Raw genomic sequence first — 8077 nt, forward strand, 5'->3', positions numbered from 1 at the left:
AACTGAAACTACAAGAGCTAGAACAGTCAGACTTGGCATGCAGATTCCTGGGCTTTCTACGCTGTGCAAGTTTGTTTCAGCGCAGTTCCACGGCCACTCTAACGCCCACAATCCTCGAAAATTTGTAGCGCCTACAGTTTTAATGATTGAAAACAAATGTTTAATGATATGCATTCGTCTCATCATACCTATCGATTCACCCAAAAAAAATGTGCCACTCCCACTCCAACGCCTACTAATTTGCCCAAAACTGTGTTGAAAATTGTCATGCTAAAAATAAAAAATTTTTGTTTGCTAAAACGTATTTGCCTTACTTATAGGTATCGATTGACCCAACAAAAATTTGCCACGCCCACAAGCCGCCCAAAACTTTGTTGACCACAGCTGTCATGCTAAAACATTTTTTTTGTTAAATTGTTTTTGTCTCATTAAAAGCTTTTGATTGACCTAAAAAAAATATTTGACATTTTTTTTTGTATATCAGAAGTTTGGTTTACTATTGCATAATAATAACTTCATTGAGAAGTTTGCCACGCAAAGAAGAAGACATTTCCGTCCGTTTCTATGAAAACTAATAGAAGCTTTCTGGATGAAACACATAAAGTACAAGTAAAAAAGTACACATAAAGTCGGAACGAGCCGGATTTGACAATGTATTACACAGTTACACAGCTTGAGGGAGGAAAATAAAAATTGAGATACACTTGCCAGAAAAACTATGAGTATTACATGTTCGCTCACTTTGGCTTCAAAAAAAAGGTTAATAATATTCACAGAAAATTCTTTTTTTTTTTATAAAAAGTAGTACATTTTAGTAGCTAATATGCTATGTAGCTTCTTGGTTCCTAGATTTTCAACTTTAGATACTATTGAAAAAATTAACAAAATAGTCTGCTTTTCATTCAGAAAAAAGATGCGTACATAAGCAAAAAAGTCAATTTAACAGTAACTAATGCTTTACAAATGTCGTTTTTGCATTAATAACTGTAAACTAAAGCTTAGTTACTCTCTTCTTATTACTTTTTCTAAATATGTCTTTTGCTAACACGTGCATTTTTCTGATGGAAAAGAAAACAAAGAAAATTGATCTGGATTTCAGGAAACTCATTGTAAATCTTCGCGATGAGGGAAAAACTGAGGGAAATCGGGGCTATCATTGGAAGAACACACCCCTCTGTACAAAGAGTTCTAGAAAATGCGCAAAAATCAGATTCCTTTGAGTCCAGGCCCCGATCTGGTAGGCTACCAAAGCTCACTACCCGGGAGAAGAGGAGCATTTTGAAAGCAATTAAGGTCAATCCAAGGATAACTGCCTCTCAAATTGCTAAGGACATTAAGGAACAGTTCAACAAGGATCTTCATGAGGACACGGTACGTAAAATTATTAAGAAGGCTATAATAGCCGTACATTAATATCTGCTGTCAATAAAATCAAGCGAATGGAATTTGCGAGAAAATCTAAAAATAAGCCCGAGTTCTGGAAAAAAGTTACTTTCGGTGATGAAAGCAAATTTTGTATCTTTGGAATAAAAGGACGTAAGCTGATATGGCGAAAAAAGGGTAGCCCTAGATATCCAAAACCTTGCCCCAACCGTGAAACATGGTAGTGGATATGCACAAGAAGCATATCGACATTTTAAAACAAAATTTATTCCAAAGCGCTGCCAAATTAGGACTGGCAAGGGATTTTTGGTTTCAACAGGACAATGACCCAAAACATTGTGCCCACAATACCATGCTGTGGTTGCTATACAATGTGAATTCGCCACCGCAATCCCTTGATCACAATCCTATTGGAGCGCAGAATTCGCAAACACACTAAGAATGGAGACCAATAACGGGAAAGGATACGGCGAAATTGGTCCACTCAATGCCAAATCGGTTGGCTGAAATAATTAAACGAAAAGGATATCCAGCTTCGTACTACTATATATAAAAAAAACGTTTTCTTTTTAGATTTTATGTTTGGTACGCATACTTTTTTTTTAATGAAAATTAGACTATTTTGTTAATTTTTTCAATGTTATCTCAAGTTTAAGAGCTAGGAACTAAGAAGTTACATACCATAAAAGCTAAGTGCTACTTTTTATAAAAAAATGATTTTTCTGTGTATATTATTAACTCTTTTTTTTTGAAGCCAAAGTGATCGAACATGTTTGTACGCATAGTTTTTCTGGCAAGTGAATGTATATAAGCAGCAAAGAAATATTGTAAAGTGCCACCTACCGGCTATTGCGGTTTAGCGTTTTAGCCGTTTGGGGACTTAGTAGTAGTAGGCGTAGAAAATTTTAGAAATTGTATTTATTTAGTCGAGTAAGCAAGCATCATTCGCCACAAAAGTCGATATCAGAACTTTACCACGTTCAGATGTTTTTTTGTTTGATTTCTTATTACTGCAAGGGTATACAAACTTCGGGTTGTTAATTAACTTTCTTGTTATTTCTGCTGCAAAACAAATGATGTATGCTTAATTTATTTCGTTTAACTATCGGTGGTTTAAAACCTAAAACAGAGTGCGAATAATGAACAAAGATACAGATTGTCATTAAACTTTAATTTGCTCACACTTACTTGTTTTTGCTCATATATATAAAAACTACCTTTTAATAATAATTGATGATGGTTGCACGGTCCCCAATTACGAAGCTTTTAAAATATATGTGTTACAAAGAGAAAGGAATCTTAAACCACTCTTGACACATAAATGTTTTTTTATAGTCGTGAACTCAAATTAACATTACTCGAAATCACCATGATGTCAGAAATCTTAGTGATAGACAAACATCGATGATTATAACGTTTTTAGAAACACCGATGTTTTTTGGCGACTTTCGATGTTTTTGAGACATCACTAATAGACAATTCACACAGCCGGGTTTCCGCTTCAGCGACACCTTTCTCCATAGGTCCGACCCCTCTGTTAGATACATTTAGCATGAATTCCGCCGTGTCGTATAAACATGGGCAAATTCTATATTTTAAGAAATGTAAAGCATAAGCCATGGGTTTCAACATTCCTTAAGAGCGTTAAACAAAAGCTTTCGAGCTTTTTATTTCATGCACTTAATCAATCTCAGCTGATAGAGATGACGGTCGGGTGGATTAGGGTTTAACCGACTAAGAAACCGATTATTTTCTTCCAGCCAAATTTCCAAGCAAATCTCGGTGTCACAGACGGTTTCTAAATCTCCCGATTTTGACAGACGTTTTCATAAAATAAACCAACTTACAAATGTTTGCCATTAATAAAACTTTATTTGAGACAACACTAATGAAATATAAGAACTATCATCAGCTACAATTTTAAATATACTTCGGGTCTTGAAAATAATAGCTAAAAAAACGTCTGCAAACCGTCCAGCTTGACGTTGATACCAATTCGCTCGAACTTTAATATACAAAATTTCGAAGAAGTTATCGATATGTTGTGATAACGAACTATTTTCAGTACGATACATAGTACTGTAGTAAAATATACAACATGTTTTGGTAGAACTTTATGCTTAAAGAAGTTGTAATTACTGAGAAACTCTATATGAACATGCCACCTTTGCAAAAAGTTGGCAACACTGCGTAAAAAATGTCTTATTTTTTGGCGGATAAGAAGCCGGCTATGATGAAAAACAAAACACGAAAAGTAAAAGTAAACAATTTTTAGTTATTAAAAATTTTAACTAATGCAAGTTGTCAGGTTAAACATAGGTCAGCAGCACAAGATACAGTATTCTTTCAAATCAGTCGCGAAAATCTCGACATTGCGAAAGGACTTACTCGGGGCGAACGCGTTCTTGTGACCACTGCCTCATTGGTTTGGTTGAATTTCGGGGAAGAATAATTTTCATAAAGAGAAGAACATACCACAAAATTTTGTGGTTCTAGAAAGGGCGAGGTGCGAGTCCTTACCATTACTGTTTAAAAGAACCCAACTGCTAGGAGAACCGCAGAACCGTGTCCAGCTGGAACAAGGACGGGATTGACGATTTTGGGATATGCTCCTCAATCAGATGAAACACTATCATAAATGTTTTTTAAGATTTATTTGGATATTTTTTTAGCGGCAAATAAAATTTTAAATGACCTTACGTTCCATCTTTTTGCGAAAGAAAATCGGTGGAGCTTCTAAGGATTCTGCGCTGCATCCCAGCCTCTTGAAGTTTTTATCTTCGCATGTGCTCTAGAGCAAGAATTCATGCAGATGGCATTTCGATCTGCTTATAATATTCTTAACAATTTACAAATATAAATAAACCATTTAGCAGCCGCAAATAGCTGCTTAGGCATGCAGTATGTAACCTGGCGGGTAATGTAAATTTTTAAAGGTTTTTTTTTATACAATATGTTTAAAAGTTCTTTTTTTGTGATTTCGTAAAGAGGGCATACATTAAAAGTTTTGGAAAATATATATAATAAGTAAAAAAAATTCTTTAACTTTTCCAATATTTGATATTTTCTTTATATGTATATCCAGCCCTTGCTATTTTTAGGTAATTTTTCCAAAAATAGGTATCCTCTTGAAATTCTGTAACACATACGGTTTAGATGGGGTGATTTCCAAACCAACCGTTCCCAAATCCGTCGCCGGTTTCTGTAAACATGTTTGTGTAAAAAAACAAGGAAGAACGCTTTAGTCGAGCGCCTCGACTATCAGATACCCTTTAGCCAGTTTGAGGGAGCAAAAGTGAAATGGAGATATATAAGCGAAAAGCGGTATTGTAAATATGAAAAAAAAAAAAATACTAATTGAAATGTATTGTTCTCAATGTGGGGGCCACTATAACGCCCAAAAATCGCCGACAAACTACAAAAAATTATACATTTTTGTACTGAGATTTCGAAAACTATCAAAGATGGGGAATTGACGCAAGTTTGTCATGAGTGCATACCAGACCGAGTGATCGGACAACAAAATTTAGCAATAAAAATGTAGCTTCGGTGTTTTTTGACATATTATCTTATTATATTGGGAATAGCACTTTTTATATTTTTAAGTATATTCTTGATCAGCGTGACTATACGAGTCGATCTAGCAATGTCCGTTTGTCTGTCCGGCCGTTTCTACGCAAACTATTCTATATAATATATGTATATAATTTTTTCTTATTAAATTCCTACTAATTTTCCGATCGTTCCTATGGCAGCTATATGATTTTGATAAAATTTAATTCGAAATTCAAAACTTATTAGAAAATGGTATTTTTAGGCTTAGAAGGTTATATGTTAAAATACACCGAAGATATAATTTTTTAAAATTTTTTTCCCCGATAGTTCCTATGGAAGCTATAAGATATAGTTGTCCGATCCGGCTGGTTCCGACTTATATACTTCCTGCAATAGAAAGAAGACTTTTGGGAATGTTTCAGTCCGATAGCTTTAAAACTGAGAGACTAGTTTGCGTAGAAACGGACAGACAGACGGGCATTGCTGATCAAGACTATATATACTTTAGGCGGTCAGAAACGTCGCAACAAAAGAAGCAGATCTTCGGAGGTTTCCCTCTCTTTCTGTGACTTATAATTTGCCTACCCTCGGCGGTCGAAGAGACAACTAACAGACTATCCTATTTTTTTGCGTCTCTCTTATGATTAGCAAGAAACCAAAAAAAGACGAAGACCTGGTGCATTCCGTTTGAGGTATGAAAAGAGAAGCAGGAGACTGTTTTAATTGTGTTCTGCATAAAATTTTGATTTATTAAATTTATTTATTTATTAAAGTGATATTAAAAAAGAAATAAAGTCAGGTAAGTGCTACGCATTTTGAGATCTTGTTGTAGGTTTTGCAACATAACCTAGAATATTATGGTTTCATTACCCGAAGTTGGCGTATTGAAAAAAAATCAAGCAAAGGGTTTTACACTGTTCGAAAAGGTAAATATACAAGTATACAAGTAAAACACATGCGCTTATTTTTTTAAGGGGCGTTGGACAGGGATTCGATGGCGATGACGAACAAAAAACAAATTTTTAGATTTAGAAAACATAAATATTTGACTGTAAATAAAGCAAGGTAAAATGCGAATAAATATGTATGTATTTTAATATCAATATTTTAATAGGTAAACTTTATTGGAAAAGTTCATATTTTCCGAAGTGATTTCAATTGGGACGTGTCATGTCGGCAAAATCAATTTATTTTATTCAAAATAGTCTCCTTCTGCCTTAATACAGCGTTTGCACGGTCCAAAAGCAAGTCGAACGAATGTTTTAGCTCGTTGCCCGGTATGGCCGTCTGTATGTCGGGGCAAACCTTTTGAATGGTCTCTACGTCTGCACAACGCTTTCCCTTCATCGGCAAATGCATTTTTCCGAAAAGGTAGGAGTCGCACGGGTCCAGGTGAATACGAGGAGTGGTTGATTGTTAAAATGTGATTTTTGGTCAAATAGTCAGACACAAGCGTGCAGCGTTGCGGTTTAGCGTTTTAGCCGTTTGGGGACTTAGTAGTAGTAGGCGTAGAAAATTTTAGAAATTGTATTTATTTAGTCGAGTAAGCAAGCATCATTCGCCACAAAAGTCGATATCAGAACTTTACCACGTTCAGATGTTTTTTTGTTTGATTTCTTATTACTGCAAGGGTATACAAACTTCGGGTTGTTAATTAACTTTCTTGTTATTTCTGCTGCAAAACAAATGATGTATGCTTAATTTATTTCGTTTAACTATCGGTGGTTTAAAACCTAAAACAGAGTGCGAATAATGAACAAAGATACAGATTGTCATTAAACTTTAATTTGCTCACACTTACTTGTTTTTGCTCATATATATAAAAACTACCTTTTAATAATAATTGATGATGGTTGCACGGTCCCCAATTACGAAGCTTTTAAAATATATGTGTTACAAAGAGAAAGGAATCTTAAACCACTCTTGACACATAAATGTTTTTTTATAGTCGTGAACTCAAATTAACATTACTCGAAATCACCATGATGTCAGAAATCTTAGTGATAGACAAACATCGATGATTATAACGTTTTTAGAAACACCGATGTTTTTTGGCGACTTTCGATGTTTTTGAGACATCACTAATAGACAATTCACACAGCCGGGTTTCCGCTTCAGCGACACCTTTCTCCATAGGTCCGACCCCTCTGTTAGATACATTTAGCATGAATTCCGCCGTGTCGTATAAACATGGGCAAATTCTATATTTTAAGAAATGTAAAGCATAAGCCATGGGTTTCAACATTCCTTAAGAGCGTTAAACAAAAGCTTTCGAGCTTTTTATTTCATGCACTTAATCAATCTCAGCTGATAGAGATGACGGTCGGGTGGATTAGGGTTTAACCGACTAAGAAACCGATTATTTTCTTCCAGCCAAATTTCCAAGCAAATCTCGGTGTCACAGACGGTTTCTAAATCTCCCGATTTTGACAGACGTTTTCATAAAATAAACCAACTTACAAATGTTTGCCATTAATAAAACTTTATTTGAGACAACACTAATGAAATATAAGAACTATCATCAGCTACAATTTTAAATATACTTCGGGTCTTGAAAATAATAGCTAAAAAAACGTCTGCAAACCGTCCAGCTTGACGTTGATACCAATTCGCTCGAACTTTAATATACAAAATTTCGAAGAAGTTATCGATATGTTGTGATAACGAACTATTTTCAGTACGATACATAGTACTGTAGTAAAATATACAACATGTTTTGGTAGAACTTTATGCTTAAAGAAGTTGTAATTACTGAGAAACTCTATATGAACATGCCACCTTTGCAAAAAGTTGGCAACACTGCGTAAAAAATGTCTTATTTTTTGGCGGATAAGAAGCCGGCTATGATGAAAAACAAAACACGAAAAGTAAAAGTAAACAATTTTTAGTTATTAAAAATTTTAACTAATGCAAGTTGTCAGGTTAAACATAGGTCAGCAGCACAAGATACAGTATTCTTTCAAATCAGTCGCGAAAATCTCGACATTGCGAAAGGACTTACTCGGGGCGAACGCGTTCTTGTGACCACTGCCTCATTGGTTTGGTTGAATTTCGGGGAAGAATAATTTTCATAAAGAGAAGAACATACCACAAAATTTTGTGGTTCTAGAAAGGGCGAGGTGCGAGTCCTTACCATTAC

The 8077-nt window shown here is 34.9% G+C and overlaps 1 protein-coding gene across 5 annotated transcripts in view; it reads right to left on the reverse strand.

The window, feature by feature from the left end:
* LOC108026994 (serine/threonine-protein kinase GG21441) overlaps nt 1-7047 on the reverse strand; it is a 29193-nt gene extending 22146 nt beyond the window's left edge. The window contains exons 1-2 of one of the 5 annotated variants that reach the window (XR_006367470.2): nt 6740-7047; nt 6020-6671 (exon numbers count right to left, since the gene is read on the reverse strand). The gene's annotated coding sequence lies outside the window, so the exon portion shown is untranslated. Of the gene's footprint in view, nt 1-2571; nt 2781-6019; nt 6672-6739 lie in introns of those variants that run through there. The other 4 variants (XM_050889941.1, XM_050889942.1, XM_017098191.3 and 1 more) reach the window with 4 other exon arrangements.
* Nucleotides 7048-8077: the final 1030 nt, after the last annotated feature.

The sequence above is a fragment of the Drosophila biarmipes genome, unplaced genomic scaffold (assembly GCF_025231255.1).
Source record: "Drosophila biarmipes strain raj3 unplaced genomic scaffold, RU_DBia_V1.1 ptg000009l, whole genome shotgun sequence".
Classification (NCBI taxonomy): Eukaryota; Metazoa; Arthropoda; class Insecta; order Diptera; family Drosophilidae; genus Drosophila; species Drosophila biarmipes.